Raw genomic sequence first — 22,636 nt, 5'->3', positions numbered from 1 at the left:
ACAGACCACTCTTTACATTCTATGCTCCTGCACAGCATTCAACTAGACCATGGCGACAGCCCTGGGCGAAGCAAAAGATAATAATAAGAACCTCCTCACTCGTCAAAATATTGGACTTCCTAAAAGCAACAAAACTGGACATGTGGGAGTATATCTATGGGGCACAATAGGACTACAACAGAGTAGATTAAAGTGCAGGGAATCAGCCAGAGGGGAAGTTTTCGTGAGTAACCGGTAACGAAGTGCCACACTATCGAGGGTTTAAGAACTATCGGTATTAAAGAATTTCTACGCCGACAAAAATAAAATGAGAAGTATGACTTAAAGCTCATATACTTATAACTTGTTTTCTTTATATGCGTATTTGTATTTTTTTTTGTATAATGTTTCTACAATGTAAGATTTGTTTCTTTTTTCTCTTATTATTGTAGTTAGTTATTATTGTAGTCTTTATAGCTTATTATATTTTTTTTAATGCTCTATTAAATTAACAGCATAGCTAACCTTCGCCAAGTTTAAAATAAATACATCTTTATTTATTTATGGAAATTTATGATATTTTACTTATCACCTTTTATATATCTATCATCTAATTTATAATCAAACAGATATATAATATACATTAAAGAAGCATATCAGCACCCTTATTGACCCAGTTTTTGTCAATGAACCTGATTATGTCACTTCTTGTGGAATATATGATCAACGGATAATTTGTCTGACTATCGGTTAGTTTTTGTCGAATATAAATTTAAATCTCCCAAGCCTCCAGCAAAATTTATTATATATAGATGTCATACAAATTTAACTATGAAGCCTTTCAGCATGACAGATGGAGCATGATACTGATGCTCCACTAAGAATTATTCGAAAAAAATGCTTCATATTTTATTAAAGAGCAATAGTATTGATTTGCGCCTATCAAAATAAGTGACAAATTTTTATGATATTATAAAGTGTGTTTTTTTGCTATTTCTAAGCATTTGACATCATTGCATTAGAGATGTTGCAAGCAAACAAACTGCCCATAGTTCCACGGCAATGCAAATTCTAGTCTTTCAATGTTCTAAGGATATTGGTAAACCTCTAGTTAAAATTGCTAATTCAACTTCCATGTCCGATCTGCGTATAATCAGCATCTTGCCACTACTCTCTAAAATTTATGAAAAGATTTTATACAACCAGTTATATAGTTTTGTAATCGAGACCTGATACGTAATACGTAATACCTGAAAACCAATGTGGCTTTCTAAAAGGGTCAAATACAGCAACAGCGCTTGTGTTTGTAACTGATAATATTTTGGAGTCTAACGATAAAGGCCTGGCCAGCCTCTTAATATTATTAGATTATTCTAAGACTTTTGATACCCGGAGCCATATACTATTGTGTTCCAAACTTCATTATTATGGGTGCTCAGATGCTTCTGTAAATATTATCTCATCTTTTCTTAATACTAGATTTCAAAAAGTAACATACAATGGAATTTCTTCTTAGACCTTAAGTAGTTATTCCGGTGTTCCTCAAGGCTCTCTATTTTATCTTCTTTGATTTTAATAATATACACTCCTGATATTCTTCGTTTAACTAGTTCCTGTATAGTTACTGCCTTTGCTGAGGATACGCAACGTCTATAACTTTGATGCCACCAACTTTGCTGATGCAACACAGCATGTTTAATCATGACTTAAAAACCATTGGGTCCCTAACTAATGGGCATAATCTACAACTTAACTTTAATAAATCCAAGTTTCTATGTTTCGTAAGTAAAAAAATTAATTGATTGTCAGAAATAATGTTGATATTAACCTAGGATGAGTCATACTTCCTTTCGTAGCTTCCGCGAGAAATTCAGGTTTACATATGGACGAGGATCTTTGTTTTAGCAAACATATCAAACAGTTAAATAAAAAAGCTTTTTTGTCCCTAAAATTAATTTTTATTTAGAGAGGCTCACTTAATATTAAATTAAAAAAGCTATTCTATAAGTCTCTTGTTCTTATTCATTACTGCGATTTTGTATATACGCCTTGTCTGCGGTTATTAGAACAAAGAATTCAGAAAATGTAAGATTTTTGTTGTAGGTTAATATATGGCATTAAAAAGAGAGATCATATATCGCATAGAATATCAGAAACAAATTGGCTTTATATGTCAAACAGATGGAATTTTCATCTTGCCAATTTTGTTCACAAAAATGTCACCGAGACTTCTAAAACCCCCTTATAAAAAAAAACAAGAGTAAATTTATTCCCAGAAATAAAGTTCATCACATAAATGTAAGAAGCAAAGAATCACTTACTATGCACAAATTTAAATCTGCTCTATTACGTGTGCAAGAAGCTTGAGCATTTAATTTCTTCATTATACCTCTTTTTGTATTTATATCAAAGTATTAATCCATGCTTGCGTTGTTTTTGAATTTTAAATCATTGAAATACTTTTATTAAGTTTGATTGTGACTTATTTTTTTTAAGTCGCTCCGTAAAAAAAATTCACTCGTTGAATTAGTATCAAATTGGTCATTGATATCAATGTTGTCCCTGTATGATTCTTTGAGGGGCCTCTATACTAATATTCAGATCCAAGCTAGGGCCACCATCGATAAAAATAGTCTAGTATTTGAATGTCAGGTCACCGTTAAAAAGTTCTACGGCTAGATCACGAACTCAAATACGTGTTTCACCACAAACTAATGTAAAATATCTTTACCAGATCCAGAAACCTACAAAGGATTTCATCTCCTTTATTTAACGTAGAATAAAGTATTGAAATTAGCCTGGCATTTGAAAGGCAATTTCCGTTGACGTGCCCGTTCAAAACCCAAGTTGATTCTGTAGAAGTAATTTATGCTTATTTAAGTAATTCAGAATTCTATCACCAATCACTTTTTCAAAAAATTGACAAAGTGTGATTAGGTTGAGACAGTTCTATAGTACTATTGCTTGATTCTGAGCCCATTTTACGTAGGGCTTTAATAATTATAACTTTTTATTTATAATCAATATTATAATTCAAATAATTTAGTGCATTAAGGATTTAACCAAAGCAAATGAATTATCTTTAAAAAAATCGCCATTGAGGCCATCATGATTTAGAGCTTTTCCGAATTTTAACGACGAAATTATATTCTTTATTTGTCAATAATTCTAAAAGATTGTAAAAGAAATAACAAATGGTAACCTTTAGTTATATTTTTGCATTGGAAAATCTTAATTAATCAGCATTAAGAGTAGAAAAATCTACTGTAAGACTCATTTTAGGGTATACCTCAACTATGAATTGATAAGGAAGGATTCCAGACATATTCAACTTACAAAGACTTTCGATATGATTAACCATAGTTTGCGTTTGGCTAAATTAAAAACTACAGGCTAAAGCCTACGGTACGGTCCATACTCTCGTACTAAGTACTCTCGAACTTACCGTACCCACGTACGGGAGGTACGAGAGTACTATAAATAATTACGGTAGGTAAATTTGTTATGAGAGTACTATTTATAGTATCTCAGATGAGTTTAAGTGATCTTAGTGGCACGGCAAAGAGTACATATAGTTGGATTAATTTTTAATGCATATCTAAGTTTGCAGTATGCTTAAGTTTAATGATATTCCAAATAATTGCAGATGACGCTAGTAAAAATAAGAATATAACTAATAAGTAGTGTAGTAACTTCTTATTTTAAATGGCCCACTTGGTCTAATTAATATTTGGAGAACAATAATAACGCATTTGCTACTGTATAACTAATTATCAACCCTTGTGAGATATCTTTAAAAATCTGAAGAGGTCTAAAACTACATAAGAACTTGAAACTGATTTCAAATTTACCTTTTGAGATTTGTGTGTAAGATATGACTTAAATAGATCAAGTACAGTTATCCCTAATACCGGTATTATATAATTTATTTAGTAGGATGCGATGATCCATAGTGTCAAATGCCTTGGTAAGATCCAAAAAGACAGCTAGAGGCCTCCACATGTTATTAATACAGTCTATAATAAAAGTGAAGACTTCTTTCAAAGCATCAGCTGAACCTACACCCTCGGTGAATCCATACTGTGATTCTGACAAGACCCTATTAGCTTTTAAAAAAACTGCATAACCGTTTTTTTATACGTTTCTCGATTACTTTAAAGATAGGACTAGTAAGTTTAATGGGTGTGTAATTACCCGGTTCTGTCATATCTCCATCTTTATGCAAGGGAACAATTACCGCTCTTTTAAATATAGTAGGAAAAACGCCACTGGTAAATATCAAATTCACAATATGTACCAAGGCCACAATCAAAAATTCTATATTTAATTTCACAAACTGGTTGGAAAGACCAAAGTCATCTGGAGAAAAATTTGCTTTTAAAGTTTCAACAGCATTAACAATTTAATTTTTGGTGACAGGGGACAAAAACAACCTTATTTTGCTAATCATGAAAATATGGTCTATACAATCTATTAACCCTAGTAGGCCTATCAACTTTAGAGATATAACCAAAGCTATTAAGACAACTAACATCTTCATTAACAATAGAAGACTGAAAATTCAATAAATTTATGAAAGTTCAATTGAAAATTCAATAATTTTATGTTAATACCTCCCACAAAAAGCTCAATATCACAAGAAGCATAATTAGCCTGACCTAGCAGACCCACAAAAGAAAATAGGGTAATGTTGTATTGAGCTGAATATTTTCCATAAACTTCAAATTCTATTTGTCATTTCGGGTCAAAAATAATTCCAGAAATAGTAATTTTCCTTCCATTTCTTTTTCGATGATCAGTTTTGGGATATAAAGAATGAACAAATATTAAGAAGCCGGTAAGTTGATGGTTAATCGTTTTGTTTGGGTTTTTTTTAATCGTCATCGCTTTGGGTTTTTCATATACTATATTGTAGGTTATGAGTTGTTTAGGTATTTTGTATAAATGTTGGGATTGGAATAGTACCATTTAAACGTAGTAGTTGCCTTTTAGGTTCTAATTATCTGAGTATTGATAAACTCAAGGTACCAGCAAAAAAATTAATTTTGTAAAAGAATGAAAAAAATTATCTTTATTAGATACTTCTTCTGTGGACTATATATTAATTAAGATTTGTGTACTATATTGCAGTGTACTCAGTGTCTTTAGTCCACATAAGTAATTACACTCATAATTTCTATAAGCAAATGCCAATGTATAATTTACCAGTCGGTTGCATCTCCTTTCCTTGATTTTACGTCTATATATAATAATTTTAATAACGGCACTAATTAAAAATCATTAAAGTTCCATTAAATATTCAATTGATTTCTTCCAACCACAAAAAATGGAACGCATAGCAGAACGACAACCATCGCCGTCTTAAATGTGCTGGTCATGGTGTTGTCAGGGTCAAATTACACACAATAATTCGTTTTTATTTACAAAGTTCCCTTGAAACGTGATTCACTTATTTAGACGTAGGAAAAACCAAAGGAGGTCATATCCAATCACGCTGAAACTAAGTACTTATTATGTATCTTTTTGTACAGTACGTAGGTAATATTTTTTAAATGGTACAGCATAGGTTTGATATGAAAATTTATTATAGAATTTTACTAGAATGATTTGTCAAAAATTCTATTCCTTTTCAAAATAATTTATAAAAGTATTTCCAAAATGAAAAAGTATGCAAGGTGTAGCCCAGTTAATAGTTTTATGAGGTCATTCTATGACACGTTTAGGGCAGGAAGAACCTTGCAATTTTGTAATATTTAAATGGTTATTCATTTTTACGCTCTGTTAAAAAAAATATAACTCACTTTCGAACCATTTTGAAACAAGCGAAAAACCGGGGTCATTTTTGCCGATTTTTTGCCGCCAGCTTATTACATTTACTTTAAAATATTTGGCAGATATTTCATTAAGAAAGGAATTATAACCTTTTTATGGATAAAAGCAACATCCTTGTTGGTAAAAGATATCTGCCATTGCGTTATATTAACGTTTTGTCAAGCATATGAACCTCATTCCAAAAATCTTATTATTATTTTAAAGCTGTTTGATTTTATAGCGATGTATGTAGATATTTAAAAAGCTAATAAGGATAATGCACAGTATAGCAAAGTATGTGGGTAACACTAAAGATATCTTTTTAAGTGGATGTTATCAACAACTTACATCACCCATGCTACTTATCATCCCATCACTTAAGCGAAAGAAAATTGCACTACTGTGAATTGTGATAGTAAATAATATTCTAATAAAGATGACAAGCAGACAACATGGTAATAGTCGTCAGAAATAACTGCATGAATTAGACCATTGAAAACAGAAGAAGCACTGGACATAATTAATAAATGGTGCAAGGAAGAAGGCTTGTCTGAAAAGCTAAAAAGTAAATGAAATATCAATACCATTCTCCAAAGACATTAAATACTTTGTCAAAAAAATTACGTAAGGACCATTTATCAATAGAGTAATTCCAAAGGCAAAATCTCTCGCGCTGCGTTGATGCAATAAGAAGAATATATAGTAGAAACGAGAGGACTACTTAAGGAATCTTACTGATATTTACAATTTTTTTAGTCTTTATACTAAAACCTACCAAAAAGTAGTTCTTGGCGTCTATTTGGATTTAAACCTTAGGAACGCAACAGGAGCAAGCACATTAATAAATGAAAAACGTATCTAGATAGACTAGAGGAAAGTATTGTACCTTCAGATAATGATGGACCAAAGTTCCAGCGTCATTCTTGGACATGCATAAATAACTAGTGAATATATTTTTAAAACACCCCCAGATAATGCTTCAACTCAGTTTTTTTCTAGTCGAACCATGAGCTAGCTAAGTATTATATTCTTTGCTATAAAAAGCCAATCCCATACTCGTCCTATTTGATAGTCATAATAGTCATATATCAGTCCAATTGACTTGGAGACATGAAATTGTTTTGTTTCACATCACATCAAGCATCTGAGTGGATGCTTCGAAATCCAGAAAAATTAGATATCATGTAGCACAGAGAATTGAATAAGCGTATTCTAGAACGTTCAGGTATTTAAATATTATCATTCATGTTTTTTGTGCCTGGAGTTAATCTTTTTAATTTATTTTCGGTTGGTAATGATAATTTATTAAGTTCTTACGTTACTGACCGACCCAAAGAAGTGATGATTAAGCTCAAATTGTTGGTCTTTCCGAGCAAATTCAAACCTATATGACAAATAAAATTAGAAGTAAAGCAGATATTGTTAGAATCCTGAAATGATAAGATCCTATCCTAAACCTGCATCGAGAAAATGAATAAGTGTCATAAGAAAAGGAAGATCAAGAGTATCAAAAAATGGAGAGTCAGTCTAAAAAGCCAAAGTTAATAAGTTGCAAAACGTGACAAAAAAGATGCTGCAGGAAGAAAGTTCAGACGATCATGGCGATGTAACTAAAGGCATGTAACTAAGTAGCCAAAATAGTGATGAAAGATAACTATTTCGAAAAGTATTTAAAGAAAGAAAACAACATGAAAAATAATTAAATCAAAAAAGGCAGTTTTGCATACTTCACATCAAAGATATTTTAAAAAAACGTATTGAAGTTTCTTTCTATAGGTAGCAATAAGTTTGTTAGAGGTGATGGAAGTCTATGAACCCATAGGATGAGAGGAATAGAATGAATGAATACTGAAACAGCTATGTTTGATTTTAGCTCCTATTATATGTGTTACCTGTGGCGTAATGTAATGTAAAAACTATATATATATATATATATATATATATATATATATATATATATATATATATATATATATATATATATATAATTATATATATATATATATAGTAATTCTTTTGATTTTCCTGCTGTGCGATAACAGTGTTGATGTTTTTCTATTCATGACGAGATGAGCTATTTCGGCATTGACTTCTGTATTGTCTGCCTATGCGAATTATTAACGTCTCATTCTCAGTTTCTAAATGTTTTTGAAATATGTATACCAGTTTTCCGTTGTTTTCAACCTTGGTACAACAACCCAAGTCTTTGCGTTCCTCTTTATGTGGTGTGTTTTTCTGCGAGCTCTTTGACAAGTAAGTAATTTTGTTGAATTTATGTATATTATGTATCTTTTAGCTTGTTGTCATAGCGCGGCTCTGCAAATGGTCTTTAACAGACCGAAAGTGCTTAGCGGATTTTATTTAACAATTATAGTGACATACAAATGGTTGTCTTATTTCTTATCTAGGTAATAAGTTGCTAATCAGTAGTTTACTGAGGATATATTTAGGCTCATTGACAACGGGAGATGTGATAACCAGGAGTTTTATTGGCGCCTGGCTGACGTTGCAGATCTGTTACTCGATATTCCTCAATATTCGATATTCCATAACCTGTGACCTTATCCATTTTAAATCCATTAGTATGCCATATGTCTACATGTCTGAAGGCTCTGTCAGCATTTTTTAAGGATTTCCTTTTTGAATCGCTTTTCGAGTAGGAGCTTCTAATCTGAATCTTACCTCGTAGGTCTACTCTTGAGTCCTCCCAAAAACCTCCTGAACCGGTTCACTACCGACTTACTTGTTTATTTATTTATTTGCCATTTTTACTATTTTCACTTCATTTGCTATAAGAAAAAGGATATGAAAATTAAAAAGTGCATGTATTTATCTAGCTTTTAGTATATGTCTAGGTATTCAAAAGAACTAAAATAAATAACATCTTTAAGAAATATTTATTTAAATTAGATTAAAACATGTTTTTATTGAAAACTCATATATAAAATAAAATTTATATTTTTTATTATTAATGTTTTAATAATAATAGTTTTAATTCATTAGAGTATGCGTAAAAATTCTTACAGAAAAGAGGAAAGAACCCGTTATTTTATACATATTGATACCAATAAGTAATTAGGTATATTAATAATATTTATTTTAAAAGATAATTAATAAACTAATGAAAGTATAAAGTATAAAATATAACTTAGTATCGTATTATTATTAAAAAAAAAGTTGCATAATTTGTCAAACCCAACAAGGATTTGTTAGAACAATAATGTTTAAGAATAACTACTAAATGAAGGAGTGTGCAAGGTGTAGCCTAACTCATAGTTCAACGAGGTCATTTCGAGATAAAAGATCGATTTTCTCCGGAAGAGCCTTGCAATTTGGCAGTATGTAGGTGAGTTGACTAAATCTTTATTTTAAATAATACAAACCGATCTCCGATTTCATAGAAAAATTCTAGAACAACGTTGGGTTTTGATTTACGTGCGCATGTTATTTTTTAAAGTAGCCACCAAGGTCACCTGATCTTACTCCACTGAACTTTTTTTCTCTAAAATCTAAGATTTAGGCTACTCAGTCACTGGTATAACTAATTAATGACGTCACTCGCTATGTTGCTTAATGCACGAGAATGTTTTTAACAACTAATTTTACTGTAAGTGAATGATAGCCATTTCGAGCATTAATTAAACAAGATAAAAGTATGTGTTTTTGTTGTTCATTAAGTGATTTCTTTTTTACATTGTAGCCTTTACCTTGATTCTCTCATGAGTACAGTTACTCGTTAAACAAATTACTGTAACCCAGATGCGAAAGTTCCGACCCGATATGCATTTCGGGTCACTCTACGCGGTCTACGAAACCAAAGCATTTCATATTTTAGCACGAGATCTCATGTTACATACGAGAATTATATGTGTTCACATAGATCTCACTTATGTGTTTATTTATTTTTACGTTACTTAGTATTTTATTACTTACTTGATTGTGTCTAAGTGTAAAACTAATTAAACAGTTTAGTACGTTCACATAAATTACTTTACAGAATATCTGAGATGTTTTCAATATATATTATTTTTTATGACATTTTTCTATTACCCCTGTCTCTTCCATCATCCAGGGAGCATACAGTCTTTGCAAAAGCAAAAGGTCACCTTATTTTAAAATTTTAAAAAATTATTTACTAAAGTACTAAGTTTTATAACTAAACAAATGATTTATGGCATCTGATACATTTGAAATTTCTAATAACATTAAATCTATATCCATATCATATTTCCAAAATATCACCACAGCTATTTACATCTGTGATATCACCTATAACCAATGTTTTCAATATAATTTTCGTACATTTTTTTGTAAAGCATTTTTTCAAATATTTTCGAGAATGCAAATTCTTAAAATGCGAATTCTATTTAAATTAATCTTCTTCTGATGCCGTCTTCTCATTTAAGGCTGGCGATCATATTTCTGAATGCGTCCCTATCTTGTGCCACATACAACAATTCTAGCTTTTTGATAGTTTGAGCTTTTAAGGTTTAGATTTCAACCCCATACTAATGTAACATTGACTATATATAACACTCCATGAAACTTAGTCTAATTCGCAGGCGCAAACTTCTATTTAGCAACATTAAAGAGTAAGCAATAAACGTCTATCAAACCATTTCTATCCTGATCTTCATCTCTCCATCTAAATCTAGGAGGTTAATTACTCTTCTTTAGTTTTAGTTACTTCTTTACTCTCGTAGTGAGTCCATTAATGACTCTTCCTACATATTTGTATTTTGGTCCCGCTTGACTTCTTTTCTATTCAGTGTGATAACATGATGAATTTAGGGTTTTTACTTATTAATATACAGTTTTTTATGTTGACGGTATAAGTTCTACTTGGAAGAAGCAGTATAAGTCCGCAAAAAATGCGAAGTTAACTCTCTCTAGTAGGGTGTGTAGCTCTTCTGCTTCCTTCGCCATTATTGCAGTGTCGTCTGCGAATCTACGATTATTAATTTGTGTCCCTCCAAAATTCACCCCTTCTTTGGTGTCCTCCGAAACACAAACTGAGTATAAGTTAAAAAGTTGCGAGGCCAGGAGGTTGCCTTGTCGCCTGCCTTTCTGTATTTTGATTTCATATTTTCGACCCATATTTTCATACTACTGCTGTTTAGTTAAAGTATACCTTCTTTATTATAGGTATTGATCCAGGTTAATACTCTTTAGGCTCTCGATAAGTTTGTCGTGTTGGTCTTATAAAATTTAAATGAATTCTTCTGGAAGTTGACGAAACAGACCACTACATTTTTATTGTACTTTCTACACTTCGGACGCATTGCCCTTAGGGCGAACAGAGCCCTCTAGTTTCTAATCTTTTTTTCTCTAAAAGTAAACTATATCCCATCCAGTTGCTTTGCATTTGCGTTATATTCTCTGTCAGATATTTTTTTAAAGGATTTTTAAGCTGTTACTCATTCTTCATTCGTCACATGAGTTGCGATTTATAATTTTTTTAGGTAGCGGAATAAACACTGATTTAAGCAATTCCCTTGGAATATCCCCCATTTCATATTCACATATTGTATTTAGGTATCCGTAAGGCTGATCATGTTTCTATTTCAAAATCGATTTTCCATTTATCTGGATAGCAGCTTAAATCGAAGCAAGAAATATATAGTGCACTATTTAATGATTTCAGGTTTACTTAAATTAGTTTAGGATTTGATTCGTTTAGTAGTTTTATGACTATAAGTTTACATAACACCTAGCATTAACTAAACAAATTGGATACCAAAATTGTATGTTTTTAATATGATTTATGTTTTTATAGTGATATATTTTGACTCCAACTAATTATATTTAAACTCAAATGGTTAAAGATAAAGAAAAACTATTAGCACGTTTTGTATTGGTTTTTATGGCATGTTTTAGCATACAAATTATATGATATTCCATAATCTAAAAAACTTAGTGAGGCCATTAATATTACAATGGGGGTCAAGCAGGGATGCGTGATGTAGTTTTCTCAGTATTTGTGAGTATTGTTATAAAATTCGTTTAAAGGCGACCTCTTGGGATAGAAATTGTATATAGAATGGTTAGCGAATTATTTACTTATATAGTCTGGCTGGGATAAAATAATAGTTTTTTTTTTAAGTTTATCCATGACTACATTTAATAAGAGAGTAGTTGTCAGAGAATTAATGGCAATGCAGAACAAGAATAAGAAAGTCAAGAATGAGATTCCCTTCTTCCTGCATCCTTTTTGCTCCCCTTATATGAAATTATGATCTATCACATAATTAAAGATTTTGTTAAGATTAATTTTAATTACTATTTAATGTCTTTACTACAGTGCCAGGTAAGCAGGTGATGGATCTCGTAAGAACCAAAATTTTGAAACTTGCTAGACCAGGATCTTTCTAGTTAGAATTAGACAGGTCTGATCGAGTTTTGCATCAGTGACTTCTGGAACATTGTTAAATATTTAACATGCAAACACGATGGTGTATATTTAGAATAATGAGTTACGCAGTCTTTGTGGAAGGACTAGGTATATGTTGTTTCGTGAGCAATACATACGACAACTATATGTTGTCTAAGTCTGCTAAATAAAATATATTTTTGTGTTTCAAGACAATATTTAAGGAACCTTTTAGAGTTTACCATATCTAATCCAAATATCTGTTTAGAAGTTTGATCATCCAAATTGCAGTAGCTACACACCCCACAAAAATTATCGCATCACTTATTATTTCTTTAACATTTTAAATTTTTTGCCTGTTTTTTAAAATTTTATTGATATTGATAATTAAATCACCAAATAATACGACTATTGCAACATTTATTTTAAATCAGTTCAATCTACAGAGGACAAGCATTTTGATTTACCAAAACATACAAAAATCAAAAAAAATATACAAAACATGTATACAAAAAAAATGAACTTTATTTAAGCCAATAAATTTCTAATAGCGTGTGTTACCGCCCCTGGCTCTAATTCGTCTTCGAATGCTTCTAAACAGGTTCTGGAGCTAGGTATTCTTGCGGCACGTTTGCCCAGAAGTCAAAAAGAACATTTCAATTCTAGTGTTCTTATTGGTGCTGGATGTTGCTGAATTTGCCATCCTAGATGGTCCCAGACATGTTCTATCGAACAACTCTAGCAGCGTGTGGACGAGCATTATCATGCATTAGCACAGAATTATCACCAATATATGGCATATAGGGCACTACATGGGGTTCTAGGATATCGGTTATGTACCTGTCAGCATTTAGTCTTCCATCATTCACTGGTACTAGCTCCGTGCGACCCTCAAAAAAATTCCTTCCCAAACCATGATAGAGCCACCACCAAAGCTTTCAGTTCGACAAAAATTAACCTGATCGTGCCGTTCACCACGTCGCCTATATACTGGTACACGCCTATTTGATGAAAATAGATAAAATCTTGATTCATCCGTGAATAAAATATTGGACCAATCTTGAATATTCCAATTTGCGTGTTCTCTAGCAAATTGCAATATTGCTACTCGATGTTCTCTGGTAAGACGTGGACCTCTAGCTGGCACTCTGGCTCGTAAACCTGCTTCTCTCAGCCTATTTTGAACTGTTTGTAGGCTTATTCAGACATTACGAGCAGCCAACAGATCTGTTTGCAGTCTTCTAGAGGTGGTATGCCTAATTCTTAAAGCCGATAACCTTAAGTAACGATCATCTACTACCGAAGTTACCCTTCTGCGGCCTTGTTCGGGTCGTCTGGATAGTTTTCATGTTTCTTGGTAGCAATTAACAACTCTGGATATGGTGCTTTGTTGAACTCCCATTATCCGAGCGAAGTATCTTTGACTGCGGCCATCTTCTATGAGCGCAATGATTCTAGTGGCTTCTTCAAAAGTCATATGTCTTATTAAACGTTCAGGCACATCCATTATTAACAATAAATTTAAATTTTCACTTTAGAATAACACTATTTGCTTAAAACGTTTTCGATCTCAATGCATTCGCCAACACAGGAATAATCTACGCGAGCATTTTTGCTTCAAAAAAATATGTAAGAAATTCCAATCATTTTTTGTCCATGATAAGAAACCAGAAATATCTTTTAAGTTGATACATATACAGATTATCCCAAAAAATATTAAAAATATCTTAAAATACTAGTGATGCGATAATTTTTGTGGGGTGTGTATATGTACTAGAGAATAAGGTGAATATCTTATGTGTCTTCAAGTGAAGTCAAAGCGTAATTCTGAAGCTATTGTTTTCAAGGGAAGATTTGCAAATCATTCCTCTACTTCATTACATATTTTTTGCTATTTATCATTATCATTAGATATCTTTCACTAATAACAATAAGGTAGTTGAATCAAAAGTTATTAAACATTTGCATAAGGCGCACCTTAGTACAAGACTGAATGCTGAAGACTGACAGGATGTCTTGAGTGAGAGAAATCCCACTGCATAAAGCATATAGTTTAAATTTTATTAATAGAATATCCAAGCACATTAAAATATAACTTCTGTAAGAAGTATGTTAAATGCAAATACAGAATTTTGAAACCTTGGATAACCAGGGTTATTTTGAATTTTATAAGCCGCGATTGTTTAAAAAAACGGGTTCCCTCAATTTTAATAACAAATCCCAGTTTATTGAATATCACAACACGCTTACTAAAGTAAAACATGTTGCATTTATTAATCCTTACATAACTAATATTATTAATAGTTCCATAGAACAATTATTTTCCTCGAAGTTGGAAAACTGCAATAGGAATACCTTTACCAAAATCAAAAAAACCAGAGACCTTTAATGACTTACGCATCATAGCAATTTTACCTGCCATTTCGAAAATAATGGAGAACATTTTATACAGCCAGATGTACTCATATTTAAATGATAATGGTATGATCTCAGAATTGCAAAACGGGTTTCGTAAGGGATATTCCACATCGTCCGCCTTGACTGTGGTAACTAATGATATAATGGAGGCACTGGATCATGGACTTAAAAGTATTCTTATACTATTAGATTACTCCAAGATATTTGACACTATAAATCATCGACTCTTGTTGGCAAAGCTAAGATATAACGGTTTTCGACTCACTGTCACTCATCGCATCATACTTCTCTAACAGGTCACAAAAAGTGTTTGTTAATAGTGTGTACTCGGAATCTAGTCCCATACTATCAGGAGTACCTCAGGGCTTTATCCTTGGTCCCCTTTTCTTTATTATTTACACGTCTGAACTTATAAGCTCTCTTCATGCTGGAAAGATACAAGCTTTTGCTGACGATACCTAGATATACTATCACTTTTCTTCAAAAGACTTTGTTACTTTTAACGAAACTATTAATCATGAACTAAACAACCTAAAAGATCTCTCTAAAAAACACGTCCTTCAACTGAATCCATCAAAATCAAAACGTATGCTGTTTGCTAAAAGAAATCAAAAGGAATATTTAATAAATAATATTAAAATCAAAATAGATGACCAAATATTACCATTTTGTAATTCTGTTCGTAATCTAGGTATTATATTTGATTGTCGGCTTAATTTTTCCGATCATGTTAAGCAACCTCTAGAAAGGTCATACACACAACTTAAAAAACTATATTCCAATAGAAACCTTTTAAGTACCACGTTAATGGCAATGTTATGTGAAACTCTTCCCACTTTAACTATCCTGATTTTGTTTATGGCCCTTGTCTTCGTCAAGCGGAACAATATCGTACTGAAAAGGTTCAGAATACATGTATTTGTCGAATTTTTAACTTAAGAAAATCAGATCACGTATCACATAAAATTAATGAGTTGAACTGGTTAAATATGTCAAATCGTAGAACTCAACATCTGGGTGGTTTTATGCATGGTTTAATTACTAATTCAAAATTCATATCTAAATCTCTAAAAAATAAATTTAAAACCAATTTGAGTGTCCATGATATCAATAACAGAAATAAATATAAATATATTATTCCTCGACATAATACAAGAACATACAAGAAGTCTTTTACTTATAATGCGATTAAAACATGTAATTCCTTGCGAAACAATGATTTACCACTTCATAATTTAACTAAGTTTAAGTCAGGATTTAGGTTGTATTTGTTTGAGAACAGTTGAGCTCCTATTTTTTAACTCACTAGTATCGTGTGCTCCAGAGGTAACATGATGGTTGTATACGATTGCATACAAGGATATTTGTTTGTGTACAGTATTGTTTTGATGCAGATTGTGAGTTTTATATCTCCCCCGTATTGGGTATAAAGAAAGGTATAAGTATTTTTTAGTGGAAAATAAAAAAAGTGTGGAATTATTTCTTTATATCATCTTTATATAATTTTTCTTATGTATGATTACCGAAATTTATTTATTATTTATTAGAGTTAAGTTTGAGTAGCCTTAGGCTAAACTCCGCTTTTTTTTTCATTTGTAATATCTGTTGTTTTTTTTTTGAATAAAAGACGATTATTATTATTAAATTACAAGACAGTTTTACCACTAACCACTCTCTATTTTACGCTCGACACGTGTTTCGCTAATGATGTTACCATCTTCTAGAGAAAATTAAAACTGTTTTTTGCAGTTTCCTCCAGTTTTAATCTTTTCTCGAAGATGCTAACATCTTTAGCGAAACAGGTGTCGAGAGTCAAATAGATTTTTGGTTTATGGTAAAACTGCATAATTTAAGTGTCACTCCAAAGGTTCAACCATAGGACTATTAGGATGAAGAGATATCTACGAAAAATGGGATTTTTCATCGACAATTATAATAATTCGTATTATTGAAGCAACACAAATGGGCATCCATTTAGAGAATTAAGTTTTTAAAAATCCTGGCAACTTAACGTTTACTGCATCATAAGAAATGACAGCATCATGAATTATATGAAGACAATTTAAATGGTAAGTGAAGACAGTTTTGAATTCTTCTAGTTCTGGTCTGCAAACGTCATTTTTGATACAAAAACCTAAGTATGTCAAAAAGGGTAAGATTTAGATATACACAAAAAGCATTTAGATTCTGATGTAGAACTCCAAAATATAATAGTATATAGGGGGTTTTAATTAAAATAACGAAGTTGACACCTATTTCCGGTATAACCAGAAGTAGTGCCATACTGAAGATATTTTAGCCGAGTTGACTCCATCGACTTTAGAATACTGTAAAATTTTAAGATTTTTGCTAATTATAGTTTTCCCACAGATAGATCGATAAAGTTCCTGAATACTCACCATGTATATTTCAAGATGTAATATGATATACAAATTTTGCCTAGGTGTTAAATTATTTTAACGTGTAATAAAAAAATTAATTCACATAATTTATTGGAAAAAATAAGAAACATTAATAATATGAAGCCAAATTTCCTTTCTGACCCAAGCGCCAACTAATATTGTAAACAATCAACTTATATTCGCTAAATGTATATAACATTTAGCGAATTTGAACTTAGAACCATTTGCATGCAAATCGGATTTCATGACACCTAATGATATTTATTTAATGATTTTGGATACACCGCTACCGCGTGTGATTTTTTGTTACTAAAATGAAATTATTTCAACAAATTATAAATTAACATATAAAATAAATATCAAATTTTTTCTACACTGCATTAAAATCTGAAATTTTAATTCTCTGATACCGTAAGTATAACAGTTATAACAGTTTATAAACCGTGCGTATATAATACCTACTCACTTTACGCACCCTGGTAGCAAAAACAATTTCGATTTCGATTTGACCAAAAGATTTTTTTAGTAAAATTTTTACTAATTTTTTTCCTACTTTCTTAATATGCAACAAGAAGTGTTCATATGACTGATATAATTACTTAGTAGACCTTTAGGCGCTACTAAACTAAAATTCTACTAATTTTACGTCTTTTAAGAGAAGTAATAATATATATGTTCTTAAGTTTGTTGATGCTACTACTTCCAGAAGCCTTCATCCAGATATCTTAAGTTTTTACCGTCAAAATAAAAAAGTAGTCCAGGTGACTTTAACCGTTGATTGAATAATATTTACCCAAATATTCAATCAACGCTTTAACTTTTCTTTGGTTGACATCGCTGACATTGAAAACGTATTAATCTCCAAAAGATCTTAATTATGTTATTTGAATTAAAATGCTAGTTGAGCTGTTCTACGCATATATTGCCAATAATTTTATGCTTAGTTTATCCCTATTTTGAAACATATATATGATGTACATACCGGGTGGTGCGTCGCCGAGCGGAGCATAGGAAAACCCATGTAAATTTTAAGGGGGTCAATTATTCGCTTCCCTGTACATTTTATAGAAAAAAACTTTCTTCAAAAAGTTATTTTAATTTTTTTCTGGTTGACCAATCTGGCAAACCCTCGTGCAAAGTTTCAAAAAATGTTAATAAGCGAATCTTGAATTATTCAATTAAATGTAATTGCAAAATTAGCAAATTTTCGGTTCAGGTAAAACCAAACGGGCACCAGTAAAATGAATATTGTCACTGATGTGAGAAAAAGTGTCAATAAATCAGTGACAGACGATATTTGAAAACAAGTATGAATTATTCAATCGACGAAAAAATAGCCATAATTAAGTGGCATTATGCTGGAAACAGTTTTAGAGCAGTTTTGTCTTACTTTGAATGTATGTTTGGTTGTGAGATTGATAAAACGAAAAAAAAAACACTTCTTGTATTCAGCTGTACGTCAGATTTGACAAAGCCTTATAACAAATTGTTTGCTGGTGGCTGGTGTCTGGTTTTACCTGAACCGAAAATTTGGTAATTATGCAATTACATTTAATTGAATAATTCAAGATTCGCTTATTAAAATTTTTTGAAACTTTGCACGAGAGTTTGCCAGATTGGTCAACCAGAAAAAAATTAAAATAACTTTTTGAAGAAAGTTTTTTTCTATAAAATGTACAGAGAAGCGAATAATTGACCCCCTTAAAATTTACATGGGTTTTCCTATGTTTCGCTCGGCGACGCACCACCCGGTATACCTTTTCTGACCTATGGAAAGGTTAATTTCTACTCCCGATTCCAAAAGAATCAAATCCTAATGAACTTAAGGAGCTTCGGCCAATAAGTATTATGCCAACCATGTTAGAAATCCTAAAGAGAAATTTTGAAATACGTAGTTATGCTGAAGCACACGATATACTACTATCCATTAAGTCAGGATTCCTACGAGATCATAGATGTACTAGTGCCCTCCTTAAAGACACGGACGGAATTATGGGAGCTGCTGGTCCTGGTAAGCTTTGTGTGTTCATCTTGTTGGATAACTCCAAGGCATTTGACAGACTTAATCATGAGCTACTTTAAGCAATTTTGTAATATTTGAGATTCAGAGCTAATGCTTTTCTTTTGATGAGGACAGGGCCGTATCTGGACCAAAATTTTGGGGGGGGTTAGGCCAGTGACATTTGAGATATTAGGGATAAAAAAAACTTTAATTTATAAATAGGTTTTACTAAAAGAAGATACCAGTTTAAACTAAAAAACACATTTAACAAGGTTAAAATTTTAAAAATAGTAATTATAATAACAACTGAATATTTCTTTGCTTTTTCCTCGCAAAACGATTTAAGACCTCTGCGGTATAATATTTCTATGCACGCTTAAAAGGGCAAGTCCTGTTAGCCGCTCCTGACCAGTTGAATTGCGCAAATAGTCTTTTAAACGCCTTAGCGATGAAAATGATCGTTCTGATGAGGCTGTAGATACAGGTAACGTAGCCAGAATTTGCAACAGAGTATGAATATTGGGAAACAAAGATGGATTACATGTTGATAATGCATCAAGACCATTTTTTGGCCTTTCTGCTTGAGGCAGCTTAATCCATTTTTGTTTTCACAACTGTAGTTCTGCAGATAACGTATCTAGGTCCAAAAATTCCTCATATGGTAACAAGTCTTCCATTTTTACTATGTGTGCTTCGCACATATTTGGTACTAGACAATATAACAATGAAAGTGATTTTTCGTGATTTGCAAATCTTGCAGATTTTCATCAGTTCTTCTATAAATTGATCAAAAAAAGGAATTGCAAATGTGTATTCAGTCTCATATTCCTGACCTGACTAATAACAGTATTCACATGCTCAACAGCGCTAAATAGATCAAAATCCACAGTCTGGAGAATTCTGCATAACGGTAGAGTAAAAGCAAATAAAGTGGACGCTGTTAACATACTGATAATAAACTCACTGGTCATAATAGCTCGAAGGAACTGCAAAGCTTTTGAAGAAGTTTCGATGACTCTTACTTGTTTTAGTTCTTCTAATGTTTCAATAATGGGTTTAAAAACTTCAGTAAACCTAATTAGTCCATCATGATTTTCCACCCACCAAGTTTCACACATGGATGTTAACTTACTGCATTTACTATTTGGAACATGTTCTTTAATTTAATTTTTTTAATATCTCAGTGCGCATAGCTGATATTTTTATAAAATTTGCAATAGATTTTATTGTTCCAATACAATATCTGATACTCTGAACCTTACAGGAATGGGCAAGAGCTAAATTTAAAGAATGAGCACTACAGTGCACATATATTGCTGCTGGATATTTTTCTCTAATTATAGCCTGGACACCTTTAAAACTTTAAAAAGTAAATTTAAAAAAAAAGAGTTATAGTTACCAGTCGTTTCAATTTTATTTTACGTTATAAGATTTTCGGAGGGGGTTTGAACCCCCAAACCCCCCCCCTAGATACGGCCCTGGATGAGGAGTACAGGAGAGGAGGAGATGGAGAATACCTTTCGTTATATTTAATTTAATTTTAATTTAATTTAATTTAAAGTCCAATAAATCTTAAATACAATAATTAACTTGAGATTTAATAGATTCTTATATATATGCAGGAGCTCAGGTATTATCTATCGACCTCTGAGCTCGTTTGTTCTTTTCAATATACAACTTTATGCTACTTTCAATATATAACTTTATTTTAAATATTGAAATTGAAAAGAATGAAAAACCTATTTATAGAATAAAAATACCTAATTTGAATATCAAATTATCAATATAAAAAAATACTTCTTTTTTAATTTTTTGTTTGTTTTTTTCTTACTCTGGTTCTTCTCTTCTTGTTGTTTGACTATAATAAATTCTTTTGAAAAATAACACAAAAATTCAAAAGTTACTTTTTTTAAAATAAAGGTATGTGGTCCCAATGTAATTTAGTAATAGAAAATATTAATAACATATATTTTAAATTATCAATTAATTTTAAGAATGCCCTATTTTACCTCTCTCTTTTTATATATTTTTTATTTTATTTTATTTAAATAATTTAACGGTTGTAAATTTAACTACCGAAACGTAGGTTTAAATTAGATATTTTTATTCAATAAATAGAGTTTTCATTCTTTTTAATGACAATATTTAAAATAAAGTTAGGTAGTATTATAGAAAAGAAGAAATTAGCTCGGAGATCGATAGATAAAACCTGAGCTCTTCGGTGTATAAGAAAATTTATTATACCTCAAGTAAATTATTACAATATTTATTGTACTTAGATTAAATTAAATATAACGAAAGGTGTCGTTAAAGATTTAGTTCGTACTTCTTCTAAATAGGAACGTAAAAAGTTGATTTTCTGCTTATTTTCAATAATTGAGCGTAAAAGATAGTATTTTCTAAATTGTTTATTTTAGTGATTTATTTAATTGAGTGGTTTATTTTATTTATGTGACGTTATACCCAACAAAATAAGTAACTCCATTATGAATGCGTTACAACAATACAGATTTTACTTAGTATTAAGATCATAATATAAGCAAAGTATATAGATTTCAAATGTTAGACTGTGATATAAGAATCTTGATCTTTCTCTAGATGAGCCCCAACTAGTGAATGTTGTCATCAAACATTAAGCTAACGAATAGTCAATGCGCAACGAACAAAAAACCTAGCCTGCTATAGGTACATTAAAAGGGTCAATCAACCATGTCCAGAAAAAAGAAATCGATAATAGTTAACTGGACAAAAACGGGGTAATAATCTTCTGTGCGTCTTTCACAACAAACCTTTTTAATATATTATTAAAACCCGTATAGAGGATAGAGGTGTTCCCATACATAAATAAGTATTTATATGTATAGCAAATAAAAATCGTAATAAAAAATTTATACAGCAAGTATTTAAAATTTCATAAAATGTTAGTTACATAAATTAATATTTTTATGATGGTTAAATAACTTTTTCCATAAAAACCCAATTAAGTTATTTTGTTATACACGTAGGTACCAATTATCTATCATACTTATTAAAATATTATTTTAACATTATTAGCGCTAATGAGTAGACTTAATAATGAGCTAATACTCAACATTGACCAAATACATAATTCACATCTTTGACCGTTTTACGATGAACGAGTTAATCTATGTACAACATATGTATATACATTACAAGCGCACCTTAAATTTCCAATGTGGCTTTAATGAAAAAACCAATAGTAAATCCACTACGAAAATCTTCACCAAAACACCATAAAAGATGCGTTAACACAAACTAAAATGAAAAAAAATCCACCTTAAAAACTAAACACTCGGTGTGTCACTCGCGAGTATCAACGACTACTTTCGCGTCCGGAATGTTTGTGTTGTTTTCAGGTTTTCTTTCGTTTCGCCCATTCTATCTTGTGGTGACTTAACAGCACATGCGAACAGGTAGACAGTGGCGTTACCGTGTAATGGTTAATTGGTTTTTTTGATTGTTTATATTAGCAGAATAGATACAATAAATTTTAATCGGTTTTAACAGGTCCCAAAAAAGATTTAAGAGCACAACGAGAAACAACTTTGTTAACAGTTAAAGAAAAATTAAATATATCAACCAAAAAGTTAAGGGAAATAGAATATTAAAATCAAATATTTTGTTTACCGTGAT

At 31.2% G+C, this 22,636-nt stretch overlaps 1 protein-coding gene across 1 annotated transcript in view; it reads right to left on the bottom strand.

Moving 5' to 3' along the window:
* LOC126750429 (putative ferric-chelate reductase 1 homolog) overlaps positions 1-22,347 on the bottom strand; it is a 38,486-nt gene extending 16,139 nt beyond the window's left edge. The window contains exon 1 of the mRNA XM_050460053.1: positions 22,165-22,347. The gene's annotated coding sequence lies outside the window, so the exon portion shown is untranslated. The remainder of the gene's footprint in view (positions 1-22,164) is intronic.
* Positions 22,348-22,636: the final 289 nt, after the last annotated feature.

This window comes from Anthonomus grandis, chromosome 2, assembly GCF_022605725.1.
Source record: "Anthonomus grandis grandis chromosome 2, icAntGran1.3, whole genome shotgun sequence".
In the NCBI taxonomy this organism is placed as follows: Eukaryota; Metazoa; Arthropoda; class Insecta; order Coleoptera; family Curculionidae; genus Anthonomus; species Anthonomus grandis.
This window is presented reverse-complemented; position numbering and strand designations above follow the sequence as displayed.